We start from the raw sequence: 23,070 nt of genomic DNA on the forward strand, positions 1-23,070 counted from the left end.
TAGAGAAATAATATTTCTCGAATATGTTTCTGGGGGTTACGTATTTAAGTGATTAACATCACAGGTAAGCGCGAAGTAAGCCATTGCAAATGCGAAATACTGGTACATTAATAACCGGTGTAGCCGACTGAATGTTGAATGCAAGCATCTAAACTTGCATGTATTGTGTTGTACAGGTGATGTATGTTAGTTTGTGAGAAGGTGTTCCATACCTCTTGCGCTTGGTCAATCGATAGGGGGACGATTAATGCTGTTTGTAAATATCGCTGGAGTTGACGTCTGATGATGTGCTCGACTGGAGACAGATCTGGTGATAGAGCAGGTTAAGTCAACATGTCATCACTCTGCAAAAATTGTCGAGATACATGTCCGGTTTATGGTGAGTGTTATCTTGTTGGAAAACACCCCTTGAAATGCTGTTCATGAACGGCAGCACAATAGATCGAATCACCAGATTGCCGTACAAATTTGCAGTCAGGGGGTATGGGACAACCACTCCTACAGTCATATGAATTCTCACCCCATATCATAGCTCCTTGTGTACATCTAGTGTGTCTAGTCACAGACAGGTCGGCTGCAGACCATCAATTTCACACGGACGTTCTTGGCACCAAGGCAAAACCAGCTTTCATAAAAAAAAAAAAATGCCTGTGAAATCTTATGGGACTTAACTGCTAAGGTCATCAGTCCCTAAAATTACACAATTTTTTTTTTTGGTCATCAGCGTACTAACTGGTTTGATGCGGCGCGCCACCAATTCCTTTCCTGTGCAAATCTCTTCATCTCAGAGTAGCACTTGCAACCTACGTCCTCAATTATTTGCTTGACGTACTCCAATCTCTGTTTTCCTCTACAGTTTTTGCCCTCTATAGCTCCCTCTAGTACCATGGAAGTCATTCCCTCATGTCTTAGCAGATGTCCTATCATCCTGTCCCTTCTGCTTATCAGTGTTTTCCACATATTCCTTTCCTCTCCGATTCTGCGTAGAACCTCCTCATTCCTTACCTTATCAGTCCACCTAATTTTCAACATTCGTAAGTAGCACCACATCTCAAATGCTTCGATTCTCTTCTGTTCCGGTTTTACCACAGTCCATGTTTCACTACCATACAATGCTGTACTCCAGGCGTACATCCTCAAAAATTTCTTCCTCAAATTAAGCCCGGTATTTCATATTAGTAGACTTCTCTTGGCCAGAAATGCCTTTTTTGCCATAGCGAGTCTGCTTTTGTTGTCCTCCTTGCTCCATCCGTCATTGGTTATTTTACTGCCTAGGTAGCAGAACTCCTCAACTTCATTGACTTCGTGATCATCAATCCTGATGTTAAGTTTCTCGCTGTTCTCATTTCTACTACTTCTCATTACCTTCGTCTTTCTCCGATTTACTCTCAAACCATACTGTGTACTCATTAGACTGTTCATTCCGTTCAGCAGATCATTTAATTCTTCTGCACTTTCACTCAGGATAGCAATGTCATCAGCGAATCGTATCATTGACATCCTTTCACCTTGTATTTTAATTCCTCTCCTGAACCTTTCTTTTATTTCCATCATTATTTCCTCGATGTACAGATTGAAGAGTAGGGGCGAAAGGCTACAGCCTTGTCTTACACACTTCTTAATACGTGCACTTCGTTCTTGATCGTCCACTCTTATTATTCCCTCTTGGTTGTTGTACCTATTGTATATGACCCGTCTCTCCCTATAGCTTACCCCTACTTTTTTCAGAATCTCGAACAGCTTGCACCATTTTATATTGTCGAACGCTTTTTCCAGGTCGACAAATCCTATGAAAGCGTCTTGGTTTTTCTTTAGCCTTGTTTCCATTATTAGCCGTCGTGCAGAATCGCCTCTCTCGTCCCTTTACTTTTTCCAAAGCCAAACTGATCGTCACCTAGCGCATTCTCAATTTTCTTTTCCATTCTTCTGTAAATTATTCTTGAAAGCAGCTTCGATGCATGAGCTGTTAAGCTGATTGTGCGATAATTCACGCACTTGTCAGCTCTTGCCGTCTCCGGAATTGTGTGGATGATGCTTTTCCGAAAGTCAGATGTTATATCGCCAGACTCATATATGCTACACACCAACGTGAATAGTCGTTTTGTTGCCACTTCCCCCAATGATTTTAGAAATTCTGATGGAATGTTATCTATCCCTTCTGCCTTATTTGACCGTAAGTCCTCCAAAGCTCTTTTAAATTCCGATTCTAATACCGGATCCCCTATCTCTTCTAAATCGACTCCTGTTTCTTCTTCTATCTCATCAGACAAATCTTCACCCTCATAGAGGCCTTCAATGTATTCTTTCCACCTTTCTGCTCTCTCTTCTGCATTTAACAGTGGAATTCCCGTTGCACTCTTCATGTTACCACCGTTGCTTTTAATGTCACGAAATGTGGTTTTGACATTCCTGTATGCTGAGTCTGTCCTTCCGACAATCGTATCTTTTTCGATGTCTTCACATTTTTCCTGCAGCCATTTCGTCTTAGCTTCCCTGCACTGCCTATTCATTTCATTCCTCAGCGACTTGTATTTCTGTATTCCTGATTTTCCCGGAACATGTTTGTACTTCCTCCTTTCGTGAATCAACTCAAGTATTTCTTCTGTTACCCATGGTTTCTTCGCAGCTACCTTCTTTGTACCTATGTTTTCCTTCCCAACTTCTGTGATGGCCCTTTTTAGAGATGTCCATTCCTCTTCAACTGTACTGCCTACTGCGCTATTCCTTATTGCTGTATCTATAGCGTTAGAGAACTTCAAACGTATCTCGTCTTGAACTTCAGCCTACTCTCCATCACTACTATATAGTGATCTGAGTCTATATCTGCTCCTGTGTACGCCTTACAATCCAGTATCTGATTTCGGAATCTCTGTCTGACCATGATGTAATCTAATTGAAATCTTCCCGTATCTCCCGGCCTTTTCCAAGTATACCTCCTCCTCTTGTGATTCTTGAACAGGGTATTCGCTATTACTAGCTGAAACTTGTTACAGAACTCAATTAGTCTTTCTCCTCTTTCATTCCTAGTCCCAAGCCCATATTCTTCTGTAACCTTTTCTTCTACTCCTTCCCCTACAACTGCATTCCATTCGCCCATGACCATTAGATTTTCGTCCCCCTTTACATACTGCATTACCCTTTCAATATCCTCATACACTTTCTCTATCTGTTCATCTTCAGCTTGCGACGTCGGCATGTATACCTGAACTATCGTTGTCGGTGTTGGTCTGCTGTCGATTCTGATTAGAACAACCCGGTCACTGAACTGTTCACAGTAACACACCCTCTGCCCTACCTTCCTATTCATAACGAATCCTACACCTGTTACACCATTTTCTGCTGCTGTTGATATTACCCGATACTCATCTGACCAGAAATCCGTGTCTTCCTTCCACTTCACTTCACTGACCCCTACTGTATCTAGATTGAGCCTTTGCATTTCCCTTTCCAGATTTTCTAGTTTCCCTACCACGTTCAAGCTTCTGACATTCCACGCCCTGTCTCGTAGAACGTTATCCTTTCGTTGATTATTCAATCTTTTTCTCATGGTAACCTCCCCCTTGGCTGTCCCCTCCCGGAGATCCGAATGGGGGACTATTCCAGAATCTTTTGCCAATGGAGAGATCATCATGACACTTCTTCAATTACAGGCCACATGTCCTGTGGATACTCGTTACGTGTCTTTAATGCAGTGGTTTCCATTGCCTTCTGCATCCTCATGTCGTTGATCATTGCTGATTCTTCCGCCTTTAGAGGCAATTTCCCACCCCTAGGACAAGAGAGTGCCCTGAACCTCTATCCGCTCCTCGGCCCTCTTTGACAAGGCCGTTGGCAGAATGAGGCTGACTTCTTATGCCGGAAGTCTTCGGCCACCAATCTTGATTATTTATCAAAATTTAGGCAGTGGCGGGGATCGAACCCAGGACCGAATACGTTTTGATTATGAATCAAAGACGCTACCCCTAGACCACGGGTACTATCAACTTACACACACCCATGCCCGAGGGAGGTCTCGAACCCCCGCCGGGACCAGCCGCACAGTCCATGACTGCAGCGCCTAAGACCGCTCGGCTAATCCCGCGCGGCGGGCTTTCATCAGAAAACACAACAGACTTCCAACCTGCTCATCAATGAGCCTCCGCTTAACACTACTGAAGCCGCAGATGGCTGTGGTTTGGGGTCATTGCAATACACGCTACAGGGCGTCTAGCTCGGAGCCGTCCTTGAAGTAACCGATTTGTAACACTTCGTTGTGTCAGCGTCGTGCCAACTGCACTTAAACCGCTGGTGCAAATGCTGTGCGATGCGCCAGGGCACCTCGCTGAACACAATGGCCAACGATCTCGGTAGTGCCCGTACATTCTCGTGTCTACCGCTGCCATAAATCTTGTGCTGTGGCTACATTCCTGTCAAGTCTTTCTCCAATATAGTAGAAGGTACATTCTGCTTCTCCTAGCCCTATTAGACGACCTCCGGCACTGAGGTTTATAATGGTGTCTATTTCGCCTTAAAAGCGTTCTTGACCAACTTCAACTCACTACGCCCAATCTCAATGGTAAGTAATGCTCGTCGACAGTTACAGCATATATTTAAAACAAAACTGATTCGCATCCTCATAGTGGCGTGAAATATGAATAGATATCGTCTTTCAGATGTAGAAACACGCCTACCAACTCCCGTTTATGTCACAGTGCAGCGACTTTTTACGGTCAGTGTAGAAACTGTGGTCGTAATATCATTCATTGCTAGTTACTTCGTAATACGACACAGCAACGTACTCAGAATTTTTTTTTTTGTAGCTGTCTCTGACCGCGGAAACCTAAGCAGATATGGATAAAGACGTATAACAAGAAAATCAAAGAGACCTTTGGAGAAAAGAGAGTTACTTGTATGAATATCAAGAGCTCAGATGGAAACCCAGTTCTAAGGAAAGAAGGGAAAGCAGAAAGGTGGAAGGAGTATATAGAGAGTCTATACAAGAGTGATGTACTTGAGGACAATATTATGGAAATCGAAGAGGATGTAGATGAAGATGGAATGGGAGATATGATACTGTGTGAAGAGTTTGACAGAGCACTGAAAGACCTGAGTCGAAACAAGGCCCCGGGAGTAGACAACATTCCATTAGAACTACTGACGGCCTTGGGAGAGCCAGTACTGACAAAACTCTACCATCTCGTGAGAAAAATGTATGAGATAGGCGATATACCCTCAGACTTCAAGAAGAATATAATAATTGCAATCCCAAAGAAAGCAAGTGTTGACAGATGTGAAAATTACCGAACTATCAGTTTAATAAGTCACAGCTGCAAAATACTAACGCGAATTCTTTACAGACGAATGGAAAAACTGGTAGAGGCGGACCTCGGGGAAGATCAGTTTGGATTCCGTACAAATGTTGGAACACGCGAGGCAATACTAACCTTACGACTTATCTCAGAAGAAAGATTAAGAAAAGGCAAACCTACGTTTCTAGCATTTGTAGACTTAGAGAAAGCTTTTGACAATGTTTACTGGAATACTCTCTATCAAATTCTAAAGGTGACAGGTGTAAAATACATGGAGCGAAATACTATTTACAAATTGTACAGAAACCAGATGGAAGTTATAAGAGTCGAGAGGCATGAAAGGGAAGCAAAGGTTGGGAAGGGAGTGAGACAGGGTTGTTGCCTCTCCCCGATGTTATTCAATCTGTATATTGAGCCAGCAGTAAAGGAAAAAAAAAGAAAACTTCGGAGTAGGTATTAAAATCCATGGAGAAGAAATAAAAACTTTGAGGTTCGCCGATGACATTGTAATTCTGTCAGAGACAGCAAAGGACTTGGAAGAGCAGTTGAACGGAATGGAGAGTGTCTTGTAAGGAGGATATAAGATGAACATTAACAAAAGCAAAACGAGGATAATGGAATGTAGTCGAATTAAGTCGGGTGTTGCTGAGGGAATTAAATTAGGAAATGAGACACTTAAGTAGTATAGGAGTTTTGCTATTTGGGGAGCAAAATAACTGATGATGGTCGAAGTAGAGAGGATATAAAATGCAGACTGGCAATGGCAAGGAAAGCGTTTCTCAAGAAGAGAAATTTATTAACATCGAGTATAGATTTAAGTGTCAGGAAGTCGTTTCTGAAAGTATTTGAATGGAGTGTAGCCATGTATGGAAGTGAAACATGGACGACAAATAGTTTCGATAAGAAGAGAATAGAAGCTTTCGAAATGTGGTGCTACAGAAGAATGCTGAAGATTAGATGGGTAGAACACATAACTAATGAGGAGGTATTGAATAGGATTGGGGAGAAGAGGAGTTTGTGGCACAACTTGACAAGAAGAAGGGACAGGTTGGTACGACATGTTCTGAGGCATCAGGGGATCACAAATTTAGCGTTGGAGGGCAGCGTGGACGGTAATAATCGTAGAGGGAGACCAAGAGATGAATACACTAAACAGATTCAGAAGGATGTAGGTTGCCGTAAGTACTGGGAGATGAAGTAGCATGGAGAGCTGCATCAAACCAGTCTCAGGACTGAAGACCACAACAGCAACAACAACAACTCATGCTGGATGCAGAAATGTCTGTCGCTCTGGATGAGGTGTCATGTGTGGTCATCGAGGTGGGTAAAAATCTGAAGTGGCACCAGCATGTTGATACATTAACGTAACAGCTCAGTTTTGTCTGTGTTTGACTTACATATCTCCCACACCTCATTAAACTGCATACGGGAATGTTACCATAATATGCAGACTCAACAAAGGCGTATGTCGTAATACTCGGAAGCTAAACAGCCAAAGGCAGAAGGGTCATAAGAAGATTATGAAAACTTGATAACCGAAAATCTTGCAGAGAACTTCTTATTGATTATCATATAGTTGACAAATCAACAGCTGACGAGCACAACAGGCTTCCACTGGTCCATATAGTTAAGACATCTGTGAGAAGAGACCCCTTGACAATTTTATACTTACATACCCATACATTTAGAAGGGCTGGATAAAATACATTACCATGCCTAATGTGGTGTAGGTAATCAACAGGCTTTCAAAACAGCTTCCTGTCGTCTTGGATTATTATACCATACTTCGTGCATAACAGTCCCGAGTTCAGACAACGATTATGAAGCTAGATAGCAATCAAACATCCTTCTCTAAGAACTAGACCACAAATTGTAAACATCTCGTAGTGTTGTAGTTCTTTTATTTCCGTGCTTGCTAAAAACGTTGGTAAGGTATTCCGCACGTTGGTGCGCTTAGTCGGTATATTGTGACGTCCGGTGTCATTCGTTACGTCATATACAAAAAAACTACACATATATTTTATATATTTTGATTTTTAATTTATCAGCATGATTCTTTCTCTCAGGGATATTGTCTTTTCTTATCACTTTTACTTACGTGCATAAGTAAATATGAAACGGGTTCTTGAAGGGCCACAGTTATTAATGTACCAACTTTGGATTTTGAACGTGATGACTAAAATATAGTTGCCGTTAACTGAATTGAATGTAATTTTTTAATTTCTATTTATTGATTGCAAAGCAAGGCTTGAGAGAATTTCGATTGTTGCTGTGAAGCGGCCAAGATAAAACTTACTGAACTCATGGAATCTGTATAGTTTAAAAACATGAACTATAACGTAAATTAATTCTCTGTTGCGATTTTAAAAAAGTTCTTATAACGGAATCTCTCGCATTTACAGTTACTGTTAACACTTTGAAAAATAAATTAATACTTCGCCGCGTAATGGCCGACCAGAGGCTGCATCGGAAGATGAGCTTCTCGCAGCGCAAATTACTGAAAAAATGCTTATTAAAAATAATTGGCCACTGTGAGCATTTGAGGTGGCAACTATTATAAAGAAATTCATTTTGTTGTAATAATAACAAGTTTATTTTAGCAATAAATACGAATGTCTTACATAAAATATGTGTAGCCGCTCAATGGCTGCCTTCCGTATAGCGAAACAAAACAATATGTGTACCACAAAATACGTCCTTCCTCCTCGGCTGTACAATCACGTCTCTTTTGATCCTTTTTTATTTTCATAGACATTAAATAAACATGATACTCTTTAATTATCGTTACATATCAGTTGTTTCAAGAACATTAACTATATCTTTTACACTAATTACATTCATAAAATATTTAATAACGGTTTACATCCGATAAAAATGTCGATATTTATGTGACGTACCGTCACAGTATGTAAGACAGGCTGTATTTGTCAGTGTTGGTGGTATTTATTCCAAGTATGTTTTGTTTTGTGTTGTTGTTTTTGTATGCTATGTTGAGCCCTTGCTTCTCTAGTATATTGCTCACTCTGCGTGTGACTATGCTGTTGTAACTCATTATGTGCCATATGTTGCTGACTATGTGCTGATTCGTTGTACGTTGTGTTTGTCGTGTGTATGTTTCATGATTAGGTGTTGCCTGTTCTTTGATTTTGTAGTTTATTTTATAAATAAACGACGAAGTACAAAAACAACCTGCACGTAATCATGAAACGTACACACAAACCAACACAATACAACATAAAACAAATCAGTAACAAATGGCACATAAAGACTTACAACAAAGAAGCACACGATGCGTGCATGGTCAAAGGACCAGACACTGTGACGACTACAACGTCTGACCTGTGCAGGAACATACATAATGGACATACTTGTGCATGTCGTAGACACATGGATGTTCGTATCTGGTCGTGAGTCGTGTACGGATAGCCAAATGGTAAGGGGACCGCTCGCTATAAGCGCTAAATCCAAATTCGCGTCCCGGTCCGGCACAAATTTTCATTGTCGTCATTCCAGTCTACAGCTTCTGGTTGTCCATACTCGAAATAGCCAATACATTTAACGTATGGTAAAAGCCTCAGAGGTAAAATAAGGTGCACCACCCATATACCGGCACCTTCTTGCTAATGTTCTAGGACTACTGAACGGGGTGTTGGTTGGTATGTTTTCGGTACACTCTGACAGGTCGCCTTTGCAGTTTGTCGTAGCAAGAATTCCGTGTCCATACCAAAACACAGGCCATTTTCGTAAATGAAATATTTTCTTCTCAGTTCATCAGTTACTGTGTTTAGCGAGGAAACTTTGTTCTTTAGTCGTCGCTTTGATTGTTGAAAAGCTTTAAGCCTTTCCTTGCATTTTTCATTTCCTTCTGACAGAACACTATTATCCCTCTCGAGAATTTTCGCAGCTTCTCTGCCTGCTTCTACAGTTTTCACCCTCTAAAGCTCCCTCTAATACAATGGAAGTTACTCCCTATCACAGTTCCCCTTTTTCTTGTCCTTTTCTCTTCGACCTTGCGCCGAATCTCCTCATTCCTACACTTCTAATTATCAACGTTCGTCTGTAACACTGCAACTCAAATGATTCGATTTTCTTCTGTTACGGTTTTGTCACAGTCTGTGTTTCACTACCACACATTGCTGTGCTCCGAACGTACATTCTCAGAAATTTCTACCTGAAATTAAGACTTGTGTTTGACGCTAGTGGACTTGGCTGGGCAAGGAATGCATTTTTTGAGCGTACTAGTATGCTTTTGACGTCCTCCTTGCTCTGTGCGTCATGGGTTATTTGCTGCATAGCTAGAAGAATTCCTTAGCTTACTCTACTTCGCGCCTTCAATCCTGATGCTAAGTTTCACGCTGTTCTCATGTACGACACTTTTCATTACTTTCGTCTTTACTCGTTTTTCTCCAAATCCATAGTCTGTACCCAGTAGACTGTCCATTCTATTCAGCAAATCCTGTAATTCTGCTTCACTTTCACTTTGGATAGCTGTGACATCAGCAACTCCTAACACTGATATCCTTTCACCTTGAAATTTATTTCCACACTTGAACCTTTCTTTGATTTACATCATTACTTCTTCGATCTATAGACTGAACAGTAGGGGCGAAAGATTACATCCGTAGATCGTATGCATTGCTCCCCTCCCATCCGCCATCTGGAAACTGGCGGGAAAAGGACTCAGTTTGTGTCTAGCTGCAGGGATGGGAATAAAACTGAGAATGTGTTATGTGATGATCAGTTTTGCATCACGAAAGGTAAAGGAACCAGAGAGGCGGTTCTGATGATGCGGTTGATTATGGAAGCAGCACTAAAGAAAAATCAAGACGTGTTCATAGGATTTGTCGTCTTGGAAAACGCATTCAATAATGTCTAATGGTGCAAGATGTTTGAAATTCTGGGGAAAATAGTTGTAAGCTGTAGGGAAAGACGGGTATCATACAATGTGTACAAATGCCAAGAGAGAATAGTAAGGATGTAACACGAAGAACGAAGTGCTCGGATTAAAAAGGTTGAGCGTCTGTATATCCCCTCTTCCACGTTTTCTAGGTTCCCTATCACGTTCAAACTTCCGATATTCCATTCCCCGACGCATAGACGCTTTCCTCAAGTTGGTTATTCAATATTTTTCTTATCGTCTCCTCCGCCTCGTCTCCTCCGCCTCGCAGTCCTCTTCCAGAGATCCGGAATCTTTTTCCAGTGGAGAAATCATAGTGACACATTTTCATTTACAGGCCACATCTCCCGTGGATACACGTCATGTGTCTTTAATACAGTAGTTTCCACTGTCTTCTGAATTCTCATGCCGTTCATCATTGCTGTTCTTCCATCTTTAGGGGCAGTATCTCACCCCAAGGGCAAGAGAGAGCCCTAAACCTCTATCCGCTCCTCCACCCTGTTTGACAAGGCTGGTGACAGAATTAAAGTGATTCCTTATGCCATAAGTTTTCAGACGGTAATGCTGATGATTTTTATTCAAAGCTCAAGTGGTAGCGGTATTCGACATCGGAACCGTGGACGGTTTGATTGCTAAACAAAGACACTACCGCTGGATGCTGAAAACAAATGTAATTAAAGGTTCCACATGTTATACAATATTCAGAAAACTTGCGTAAAAATAAATAGTGTGTAATTACATATCAATTCTGCATTAACGTACAGTCATTCTCAAAAGTATCCGAACGACATGAATTTCATTTCGCCTAATTCGCATGCAACCGGCATGCCGCAGCTGTCTAGCAGGTCCTCTAATCGCTCCTTGGTGCAGTCGTTTGACTATTGAAAATGGTTCCAACAAGTCACCACTAGAAAACACTGCTCTGTATCGCAGTAACTCAAGATGTAAAGTAATACCACGATGCTACTAATATCAGGGAACAACTTATCACAGATAAGACTGTCCTTAGGACTTGTAAGCTCACATTTATTACAATAAATGACATACCTGAAACGTTACCACTCTCATTATTACGTCAGATAGGTAATGCACGTAGTAAGTTCGTCGCATTCATGATTTCCTCTTCAAAGTAACATACAGTACTTATCATTTCACACAAAATGACATTAAAAATTTAAGTTACTCACGAGCAGCTGGTTGAGAATATGTATGAACTTCAAATGATACGACGAACCTTCTCGTTCTGCATATGGATTCAAACCCAGGTCAGGCAGACTAAGCAAAGATTTCGTGACTGACGAAAACTAACAGTCATTCCTGATTAGGCATACAGAGAGTAATATACCTCCATTTTAGACAGTATCAGTTAGCAAATATCAACTTACAATTACATAAAGCAAACATTTTTAACGGACGCGAATTCCTCCCCAGCATCTCTTGTCCCTGTTAACGAACTACGAGGGATGTTAAATATTCCTTCTTCACAAGTAACGTACTTGAATTGGCGTGGGGTAAAGCTTTGTGTTGGACAGGGATTCGAACCCAGAACCTAATCGGATTGATATCGAAGCACAACCAACTGTGACATATCAGATTTCCTTGGCGGCAGCTAGATGTTTGAAGTGAAATGACGAGACGAAACATTAATTTTTTTCCTTCCCAGGACTCCAACCTGGCACCTATAGCTGTTATATTCTAGCGAAAATGAACGTTAAATATGGATTTCTTGCACCAGCAGCGACATGTGAGCATGTTTGAACTAGAAATATTATGACGAAAAGTTCAGTGCTCACTGGGAATAGAGCCCCACACATATCGTTGTTGACTACACACAAAGAGACGTCAGCTACCGAATTTTTCTCCACCAGCTGCTCGGAATAACATCTTGAACTTACAGTGATCTCGCAAATAGTTCTGTGTCTCACTGGGAGTCAAAAACGTCAGATATCGTTAGTCTTGACAACGAATGAAAAAATATTAAAAATCAAAATTATTATCCACCAGCAGATAGGTGTTCCCATGCTAGAGCTTGATAATACATAATGAAATCTTTACTGCCGGGCCAGGATTCGAACCCATTCACGCGTAATATGTGGATATGTTGAGGAATCTGCTGTTCTGAACAAACAACAAATTGCAGTCGTGCTGTATTATCACGAAGGGTTCGAATTCCACGTTAAGGGTGGTCTGAGTTGCATTCCCAGTTCAGAACCAAGTTTATCGACATACAGAAGCTCAAATAGAAGATGGAATAAGTGTCCTTTGATCCTACATAGCGTTTTTTCGTCACTAGAAATCAATAACTAGTACAAGAAAGGTTACTGTTGATAGAGTTACTACGTGTCGCGACTCCTGACTTTATTGTAATTCAATCTAACGTCTACTTGGTAGAGAAGGAATATAATGGTTAACATGAATGTCAGAGCACATTGCCATTATACCTTCTTCGCTTGGCGTAGCCAGCAGAGAACAGAATCTGTCTCTCCTTATCAAAAATCTTCAGCAGAATTTGGAATCGAACCGAGGCCATAAGTAAATGAACCTAGCATCAATCCAAGAGACCACCGAATTCTCTTCTCTATCGCTCATTTTTCTATCATAACAATGTTGCGCCACACTGGATGTGAATTCTGACACACAGGCTCCCTGTAGTGGTTTGCAGCATGTTCAGTACATTCATTTACTTGGTTGAACGAATAACCCTGAACTAGCTGCCTCGGCTACCCAGTGCATACATTCAACTCTGTTTTGTAATCACCGAAATAAAATCACGTATCTGACACCTACACATAACTGCCAACAGTGTAGGATGCAAAAATTTAAATAGGAAGTGTTCCTTTCGACTTGAGCTACTCTATTGCGCCATCTGTTTGTTAAAAACGTCGTGCAGTGCAAAAGAAAGGCTGTAACTGTCTGTCTCTCAGAGGTCTAGATCCAGCCATTTGCATTATCTTGCAGCACTGTGCAATGCAGAAGTTCTGGAAGAATTTTTGTTGAGTTCAGGAGGTGTTGTAGCTATGTTTCAGCTAGTATCGTAACGGTAAGCGTCGCGCACTCTTGATTAGACGTACCGAGCTTGGTCACATTCACTGCTACATTTTTTAAAACGCCATACTGCTGTCTGCTGAAGTTATCGATCTAATGGAACTTTGAACATAATTCACTTCTCAACCCAAAATAGTCGCCTGTGGAAAAAGGGCTAACTTCTGCGACATTTTGTTCTTTTCAGGTTTAGTAGATGGCCATGCTCCAGATACATCTCGTAAATTTTGTATTTTGTATGGGGAGAGCGCATCATGCAAAAATACGTCAGAAAAGTATTTTCTACATTAGCTGTGGTGTGACAGTGGCATTTTATTCTTCATCAAACCTTGTTTGACAGATTTAACTCAGAATAAGGTTTCTACATGCATGTAATCAATAAACTGCATGTGCATTGTCAGACTGTTATAGATAACATCAGAGAATTAGCATATATCGTTGATGATTAATTTCTCTCTAATGTTTTAGCAACACTAAAAGAAACCATTCGAAAATTGTGCACTGTATTATAAGAAATGAAATAAAACTACCCACGATAACCTTACGACGAAAGTCTGTTTCAATAAAACTGACACAAGCGTGCCTCTAACGGCACGATTTAGTAAAATGCTAATCACTTAGATTTCGATTGGGTCTATGTTTGATTAGTATGCTGTGTCATACACAAGTGGTACGCAAATGTGGCAGTTTACAAATAAAGTTATGCATTCCTAGAAACCCAAAGTTTGCTTGTCAGCAGCGGGAAGAGGCGTTACCTGTTGTGCAGCATTGTAAGTTTTTCACCATTGCACTATGAGCCGAAAGTAATTTCTAGCAATTTCCTTATTGATGTGTGATCTGACTGCTTGTAGCTCTTTTACAGAAGGCATAAAAACGTTAAAGTCAGCAAGACTGGAACCGCAAACCATAACAGACGCTTTTTCCCAGGTTACCACGTTTCCACAGAGCTATGGAAGATGGATCCGTCTATATTTCGTCTTACGAGACGAGTAGTGGCTAGAACTCGTAAACAGCTATTTAAAGGACGAGATTATATGCGATTTTCACGCTCAAAGACTTTCCTGGGCTGTAAACCGTAAATTTACAATCTTTTGTTACAGCTCAAGCGTTAATAATAACTCAAATTATTCAATGGAAATGACAGGAAAAATCAAGTGAACTTTGAGGCTTAATTCCGTGCACACCAGGAAGTAACTCGTCGATCACAGAGTTGACAAATATACCTTGCCTTGTTGCCAAATCTCAGTTACATTACCAGCACGAAGAAGAGGAACCGATGTGATCCTACAGTGGGCTGGGAAGTGGCCATAGCTGACATCTCAAAGAAGCGGCTGCTACGGCTTGGAATACGTAAACCGTCAGATTCACATTTCTGTAACTTGGTCTAGTGACTGGAGCGTAGTTATTAATAATACTCAGAACTGACTGCAAACTTAGCTTCATAATTCAGTAACTCTCATAGTTGTATTTATATATCTTTCGTAAGTGTAGTCAAAACTAAGAAAATCATGGACGAACGTTTTGGTGCCTCGCCGATAGTCTAGCACAACAAGCAAATAAAAATAGAAAGAGACTGTGTGTGCGTGTGTGTGTGTGTGTGTGTGTGTGTGTGTGTGTGTGTGTGTGTGTGTGACAGAGAGAGAGAGAGAAGAGAGAGAGAGAGTGAGAGAGAGAGATAAAAATAAAAAAGAATGAGAGAGAGAGAGTAAAAAATTGTTGCAAAGAAACTGAATCATGCTATGTAAAGAAATCTTTCATTAAAAAGATACGTTCTACATCATTACGAAATGTCGTATTCATGATCTATGGAACAAGTATTAATCTAATCATATCACATTGCTGACTAGTCATGAAGACGCACGAATTACTGAAATCTTCTCCAATATCAGTAACGATATCTAAACTTGAAAATAAAAGACGACAGTTTTTGTAATAAACCGGGACTCCTGTAAAGATCCTTTCGTCTCTGTGATCTAACCACGAAAGATGTGTGATATACCTACATTCAGAAGGAGCAAAGTGTTCATGCATTTAAAGATGAAGTGCATGATGTAAAGTTCTGTGATGCAGATACGAACCCAACACGCAATCGGATTTTTAACGAAGTAAAATCAAATGTTATGTATCGGTTTTTCTTACCAGCTGCTAGGTGTTTGAATCTAAAATAAGGATACAAATTTTTGTGCCTGAGGGACAATCGAACAGCACTTCTACCGTCCTTCTTTATCATCCACGAACATAGCTTAAGTAACACTTGCTTACTCAACAACAGTAAGATGTCTGCGTGTTTGACCAGAAATTACGACACCTATTGCGATTGTTGGCAACACATGATCAGACATTAAAAATGCACGTTAATTTTCACTAGCAGACTAGTACGCACGTGATAGGGCTTGAAATGAAGTTATGAATAATTGTGTACTGGATCAGGATTCAGACCCACATACTTACCTTTGGAGGAGACCTAGATAAGACTGCATCCTTGGGAAAAGGAACGAAATGATTGAACTACACTGTTCCTAGAGATTCAGATCCTCGATAGATGAGATACGGATTCGAATCACAGTCCAGCACCAAATTTTTCAACGTCTCTAGTTCAATCAAGTATCATTTAAATAAAACAACATGATCTTCCAGTTTGAAACATTGCGCCCCCTTTTCCTTGTGTGAAGTATGTCAGTAAGCTTTTTGCCTTCACACAGCGAAATGTGGCAGAGTACGGCCAGTAAACGATTCACATACCACGATTTAGTGCCGTTAAGGCGATTTCTTTAAACATTGTCGTAGCTGAAGGAATTTAGTTTCTTCTTAAATCGTCTTATGCACCAACGTTAACAGATATGTCAAACAGGATAAACTCTTTATCCATGTACTAAGGTTGTGAGACAAACTTCCCACAGTTTGTGTCAGGTTGATCTTTTCATCTTATAGCACTGCATAAGTATTTTGTCTAAGAGGTATCACAAGTAGGGTTCCTGTAGCTGCGCGAATCATTGTTTGAAAACGAGTTTAACACCAATGGGTGCAGTACTGCCAAATATTCAAAATGATTATCAATCGAAGTCTGAGTTCATCCACAAACTTATGCGTATTTATAATAATGTAGCCAGTCTGTGTATCCTTGTCTTCTTTGAATGGGCATTGGAAGATACTTACACACACGTATACAATACTATTAATACTTCGGACGCTGTAGCTAACGTCGCTCTCAAAACTCATTTTAGTAGATGGGAGGATACAAAGAAACAATCAGACTCATGGGTGTGGACGGAAACTAAAGTGCAGATGCGGGCACTGTGCAGATCTGCGCTTTTTCACCTTCAGATGTATATAAATAATGTATAGAAATCAGCGTATTCATTACTTTCGTAATGTTTCCCTCTTGTTTAGTCTTTTAATGATGAAGTGGATCTACACCCATGAGTCTAATTGTTTCTTTGTATCATTCCATCTACTATCTTTGTATGTTATTGCTCGGTGTTCAAAAAGCAAAATATTATGCCCGCTCCCACGAGGTATTAGAACGAGGTCGGAAGAAGGCTAACGAATTATAATCAAAATACTCCGAGACGCCAATTTGTCTGTCGTCATGGTGATAAGTCGACAGAAATAGTTGGATATTATTGTCTGTATCACCGGCATCCCGTTGTCGTCCTCTCTTACTGAGATTTTTATATAACCCTGAATATAAGACGCCGAGAGAATGTGTATATTCTCCGTGACGAAACATCCCACATTCCATTCATCCTAATCCATTCGTAATGTGCATCGGCAGCAGTGAGTAATTGGAAATCTGTTGGGAGGTAACGAACAACAATGACAATGGTAGTAATAAAAAATCAGTAATCAAAGATGTTTACTTCATTTCAGACAATTGTTAAGGATTAACAAAATATCCAAGAAAGACTGAGTGTTTAATTGTCACACTCCATAGGTCTTCTTACCACTTTGTTACTGAATTCTGTTCTCGTTGCAGAGAGAAAAGAAAGAACCCTGTAGCCATACATATCGCTAGTATAACGAGATACTACCCATCAATTATCCTTGCTTTACATCACAAGACGAACATGGCGTCACCGAGCTGATATTTGAAATACATTTGTTTTCTCTCTCTGTCTCTCACTCTCTCTCTCTCTTTATTTTTCTTTTTATTTTCTGAGGAAAGCATCGAGAAGCGCGAGTAATAATCAAATGGCATATAATCTATTTACAGTTATTTTCATCGGTATACATAAAGCAAAAATACACATTTTAAGTGTATTATTGCGTAATTCCAATTATTGACAGTCTATTCGTGAGCTTGCTCGAATAAAGTGGGGTGAAACCTGTCACAGAAGCAAGCAAAACACAAATATTTCTTGCACCGTGCGCAACACACAAACGAAAGAGAAGACGGCAGTGGGATGCCGCTGATGCAGCCAATAATACCCAACTATTTCTACCGAGTTTAACACAATGACGACAGACAAATTGGCGTCTCAGTGTATTTCGATTATTATTCGTTAGCCTTCTTGCGACCTCGTTCTAATACCTAGTGGGAGCAGGCATACTATTTTGCTTTTTGAACACCGAGCAATAACACACAAAGATGGTAGATGGAAGGATACAAAGAAACAATTACACTAATGGGTGTGGATCCAGTTCATCATTAGAAGACTAAACAAGAGGGAAACATTACGAAAGCAATGAATACGGTGATTAGTATACATTATTTGTATAGATCTGAAGATGAAAAAGCGCAGATCTTCACTTTACTTTCTGTCTTAATGGGCATGATTTTTAGTTTCTTTTCCTCTGAATTTTCAAATGAATTGATTATTACATGACACAGAATAATTAGTTAACGGTGTTTCTTACAGATTCCATTCGCACCACCATTTTTCTACATTCTCGTGCAATTCATGAAATTCTACCTGTATGATCTCAAGACTACACATAGATGCAATCGATTTCGAGGTGCATAGTGTTTATTATCTTACTTTTTGTGACAGATGAGCAAAGTTTATTTCTAAAACCTTTTTATTGTACTGAAATAATCTTTTGTCACAAAGTAACAAGGTAGGTGTTTTATTCGTATATAGTTTGTGGGAAACTGTAATCGTTACGGAAGATTATACACCTGAATGTTTGACACAATTGGTAGGAGAAAACGGTGCATATCAACCAAACCACACGCCTCTTCTCTGTATCCTGCTATGACATGGGCGTGGGATTCTCTTCACATACCGCTACAGAGCGGTCCCTCGCACAGCTGACAATTGTCAACACCGTCACAAACATTTGGCAACACTGTGACAGTGCAATCACTTCCACGTATGGTACTGAACTGACTCGCTAAATTCGCTTGATATTCAAAAATGGTTCAAATGGCTCTGGGCACCAAGGGACTTAACTTCTGAGGTCATCAATCCCCTAGAACTTAGAACTACTTAAACCTAGCTAACCTAAGGACATCACACACATCCATCCCCGAGGCAGGATTCGAACCTGCGACCGTGGCGGTTGCGCGGTTCCAGACTGTAGCGCTTGATATTCCCTCGTGCTATATAATCCTCATGTAAACTAAGAGACTGAGACTGAAAATTCAATTTTTTGCCTAAAAATATGCTATTCTTCACATAAGTGACAACTTTTATTATCTTTCACGACGTGTTATTAGGCTGAGCGACCATAACATGTGATGGCAGCAGTGTGTCCGTAACCACGTGGTACAGCCCGTGTCTCGTGTCGCAGCGGCTCAATGAATCGTCAGTTCTAACTGTGCTAGGGGCCAGCGTGTGCGATCTTTTTTTCTGATTTATTTTATGGAGCTACGAATTTCCAGAAAAAATTCTATAACGAAATCGGAAGAAAATCTTTTACACTTCAAGTGCTCTTGGCAGCTCGACCCACTAAGTTGTGTTACTGGTCATAGATCTCGGCTTTCTGACTGTCAAGCTGCTTCACAATACAAGCGTCTCTGAAGAAACTCGAATCGACCGTCAACGGTATGAATTTCAATATTGTTCTTCACATAAGACTCACATGTCAGGGTGTTAAATATGAAGGGAATCAAGCTCTTGATTATTGTAGGGCCTCTATGCTATATATCCACAGTAGCAGTTAGGAACTCTCTGCAGACATTTACTAACAGCAGATCTAGCGACTTACTTTTTCTCTGGGTAGCTTCAAATATGGGCAGTTTTGTCGCCTTAAATACCATTGAATATTTTAAATATCACTTCGGAACAGTGTTCACTTCTCCATTAATTAATTTATAGACCTCAAAACAAGCAATATGCCTGACTAGCTATGTAGCAGGTTCTGAAAGGTATTGACACTATGCTTTTCATCCATTTACCATAGGGAATCAAAGAAAGGAACCAAATACATTACACTGCATTTACTCTCTGTGTTTTGACTAACACATATGAATCCATGAAAAGAAATTATTTGAAGAGTCTCCTGTGAAAGGAAAAAGAACAGGATATCACACTTTAACTATAGCACACTGGATCACAATGAAATTAAATCTGTGCCACATTTATGTGTTTCATACTAGTGCAATAAAATACTCACCAAATAAAAACGGTTTTGTGCCTCCGTTGCAATAGAGTGTGAAACACAAATCGAAGACAGATTTTATGGGTCACCACTCAACAACATTAAAGAATTTTACATCGTTGAGAGTGATGAGTGGAGCAGACGTTGCCGGCAGAAGGCGTGGCAGCGCGGTGCCTCAGCCCCCACTGGTAGGCAGCAAACGGGTCCCAGAGAACTCAGACGCACGCGGTGTTCAGAGGCGGATGGTCGGCCAAGTCTCTCGCTAAATTATTGTTGAACCAAACTGTTATTACCAATGTGACAGAAAGCGAAATACACTCCTGGAAATGGAAAAAAGAACACATTGACACCGGTGTGTCAGACCCACCATACTTGCTCCGGACACTGCGAGAGGGCTGTACAAGCAATGATCACACGCACGGCACAGCGGACACACCAGGAACCGCGGTGTTGGCCGTCGAATGGCGCTAGCTGCGCAGCATTTGTGCACCGCCGCCGTCAGTGTCAGCTAGTTTGCCGTGGCATACGGAGCTCCATCGCAGTCTTTAACACTGGTAGCATGCCGCGACAGCGTGGACGTGAACCGTATGTGCAGTTGACGGACTTTGAGCGAGGGCGTATAGTGGGCATGCGGGAGGCCGGGTGGACGTACCGCCGAATTGCTCAACACGTGGGGCGTGAGGTCTCCACAGTACATCGATGTTGTCGCCAGTGGTCGGCGGAAGGTGCACGTGCCCGTCGACCTGGGACCGGACCGCAGCGACGCACGGATGCACGCCAAGACCGTAGGATCCTACGCAGTGCCGTAGGGGACCGCACCGCCACTTCCCAGCAAATTAGGGACACTGTTGCTCCTGGGGTATCGGCGAGGACCATTCGCAACCGTCTCCATGAAGCTGGGCTACGGTCCCGCACACCGTTAGGCCGTCTTCCGCTCACGCCCCAACATCGTGCAGCCCGCCTCCAATGGTGTCGCGACAGGCGTGAATGGAGGGACGAATGGAGACGTGTCGTCTTCAGCGATGAGAGTCGCTTCAGCCTTGGTGCCAATGATGGTTGTATGCGTGTTTGGCGCCGTGCAGGTGAGCGCCACAATCAGGACTGCATACGACCGAGGCACACAGGGCCAACACCCGGCATCATGGTGTGGGGAGCAATCTCCTACACTGGCCGTACACCACTGGTGATCGTCGAGGGGACACTGAATAGTGCACGGTACATCCAAACCGTCATCGAACCCATCGTTCTACCATTCCTAGACCGGCAAGGGAACTTGCTGTTCCAACAGGACAATGCATGTCCGCATGAATCCCGTGCCACCCAACGTGCTCTAGAAGGTGTAAGTCAACTACCCTGGCCAGCAAGATCTCCGGATCTGTCCCCCAATGAGCATGTTTGGGACTGGATGAAGCGTCGTCTCACACGGTCTGCACGTCCAGCACGAACGCTGGTCCAACTGAGGCTCCAGGTGGAATTGGCATGGCAAGCCGTTCCACAGGACTACATCCAGCATCTCTACGATCGTCTCCATGGGAGAATAGCAGCCTGCATTGCTGCGAAAGGTGGATATACACTGTACTAGTGCCGACATTGTGCATGCTCTGTTGCCTGTGTCTATGTGCCTGTGGTTCTGTCAGTGTGATCATGTGATGTATCTGACCCCAGGAATGTGTCAATAAAGTTTCCCCTTCCTGGGACAATGAATTCACAGTGTTCTAATTTCAATTTCCAGGAGTGTAATTTTGATTTTTAATGTATTTTCATTCGTTGTCAACACTAACGATATGTGACGTTTTTGAGTCCCAGTGAGACACATAACTGTTGGCGAAATCATTGTAAATTCAAGAATGTTATTCCGAGTTGCTGGTGAAGAAAAATTCGGTAGCTGATGTCCTTTTTTTGTGTGCAGTCAACAACGATATGTGTGCGGTTCGATTTCCAGTCAGCACTGAATTCTTCGTCATATTATTTCTAGTTCAAACCTGCTCACATGTCGCTGCTGGTGTAACAAGCCCAGTTTTAACGTTTGTTTTCTCTAGAATATAACAGCGACAGGTGCCAGGTTGGAGTCCTGGGAAAGGAAAGATTAATGTTTCGTCTCTCCTTTCCAGTTAAAAAATCTAGCTACTGCCGAGAAAATCCGATATGTCACAGTTGATTGTACTTCGATGACATTCCAATTTGGTTCTGGGTTCGAATCCCTGTTCAACACACAGCTTTACCTCACGGCAGTTCAAGAAAGTTACTTGTGAAGAAGCAATATTTAACATCCCTCGTAGTTCGTTAACAAGGGCAATTGATGCTGGGTAGGAATTTGTGTCCGTTAAAAATGTTTACGTTATGTAATTGAAAGTTGATATTTGCTAACTGATGCTGTCTAAAATCGAGGTATATCACTCCCTGTACGCCTAGTCAGGAATGACTGTTAGTTTCCGTCAGTCACGAAGTCTTTGATTAGTCTGCCTGACCTGGGTTTGAATCCATATGCAGAACGAGACGGTTCAAAGTTTCATTTGAAGTTCATACATATTTTCAACTATCTGCTCTTGAATTGCTTAAATTTTAATGCCATTTTGTGTTAAATAATAAGTACGTTATGTTATTTTGAAAGGGAAATCATGAATACGACGAACTTACTAAGTGAGTTACCTATCTGTCGTAATAATGAGAGTGGTAACATTTCATGTATGTGAGCTTACAAGCCTTAAGAACCGTCTTATCTGTGATAAGATGTTCCCTGATATTTGTAGTACCTTGGTATTACTTTACATCTTGAGTTATTGCGATACAGAACAATGTTTCCTTGGTGACTTGTGGAACCATTTTCAATAGTCAAACGACTGTACCGAGGGGCGATTAGAGGACCTGCTACACAGCTGCGCTGTGTGGATTGCACTTGAATCAGACGAAATGCAATTCAGGCCGTTCAGATACTTTTGAGCACGACTGTACATCTGTGACATTACTATCACATCCACTGTGATTTGTGTTGTTCGTATTTTGTTTCTTGTTTTGGATCTTTATTTATTTGTGCATGTCTTTTATCTATTTATCAAGGGCAACAATATATGTAAATAATCTACTGGGGATGACACACTAGAGCACTAATGAATACATAGTTTCCCGCAATATCCTACATCAGTTCAAAGTTCAAATGTGTGTGAAATCTTATGGGACTTACCTGCTAAGGTCATCAGTCCCTAAGCTTACACACTACTTAAAATTAAATTATCCTAAGGACAAACACACACACGCATGGCTGATGGAGGACTCCACTGGGACCAGCCGCACAGTCTGTGT

The sequence above is a fragment of the Schistocerca americana genome, chromosome 4 (genome assembly GCF_021461395.2).
Source record: "Schistocerca americana isolate TAMUIC-IGC-003095 chromosome 4, iqSchAmer2.1, whole genome shotgun sequence".
Taxonomy (NCBI): domain Eukaryota; kingdom Metazoa; phylum Arthropoda; class Insecta; order Orthoptera; family Acrididae; genus Schistocerca; species Schistocerca americana.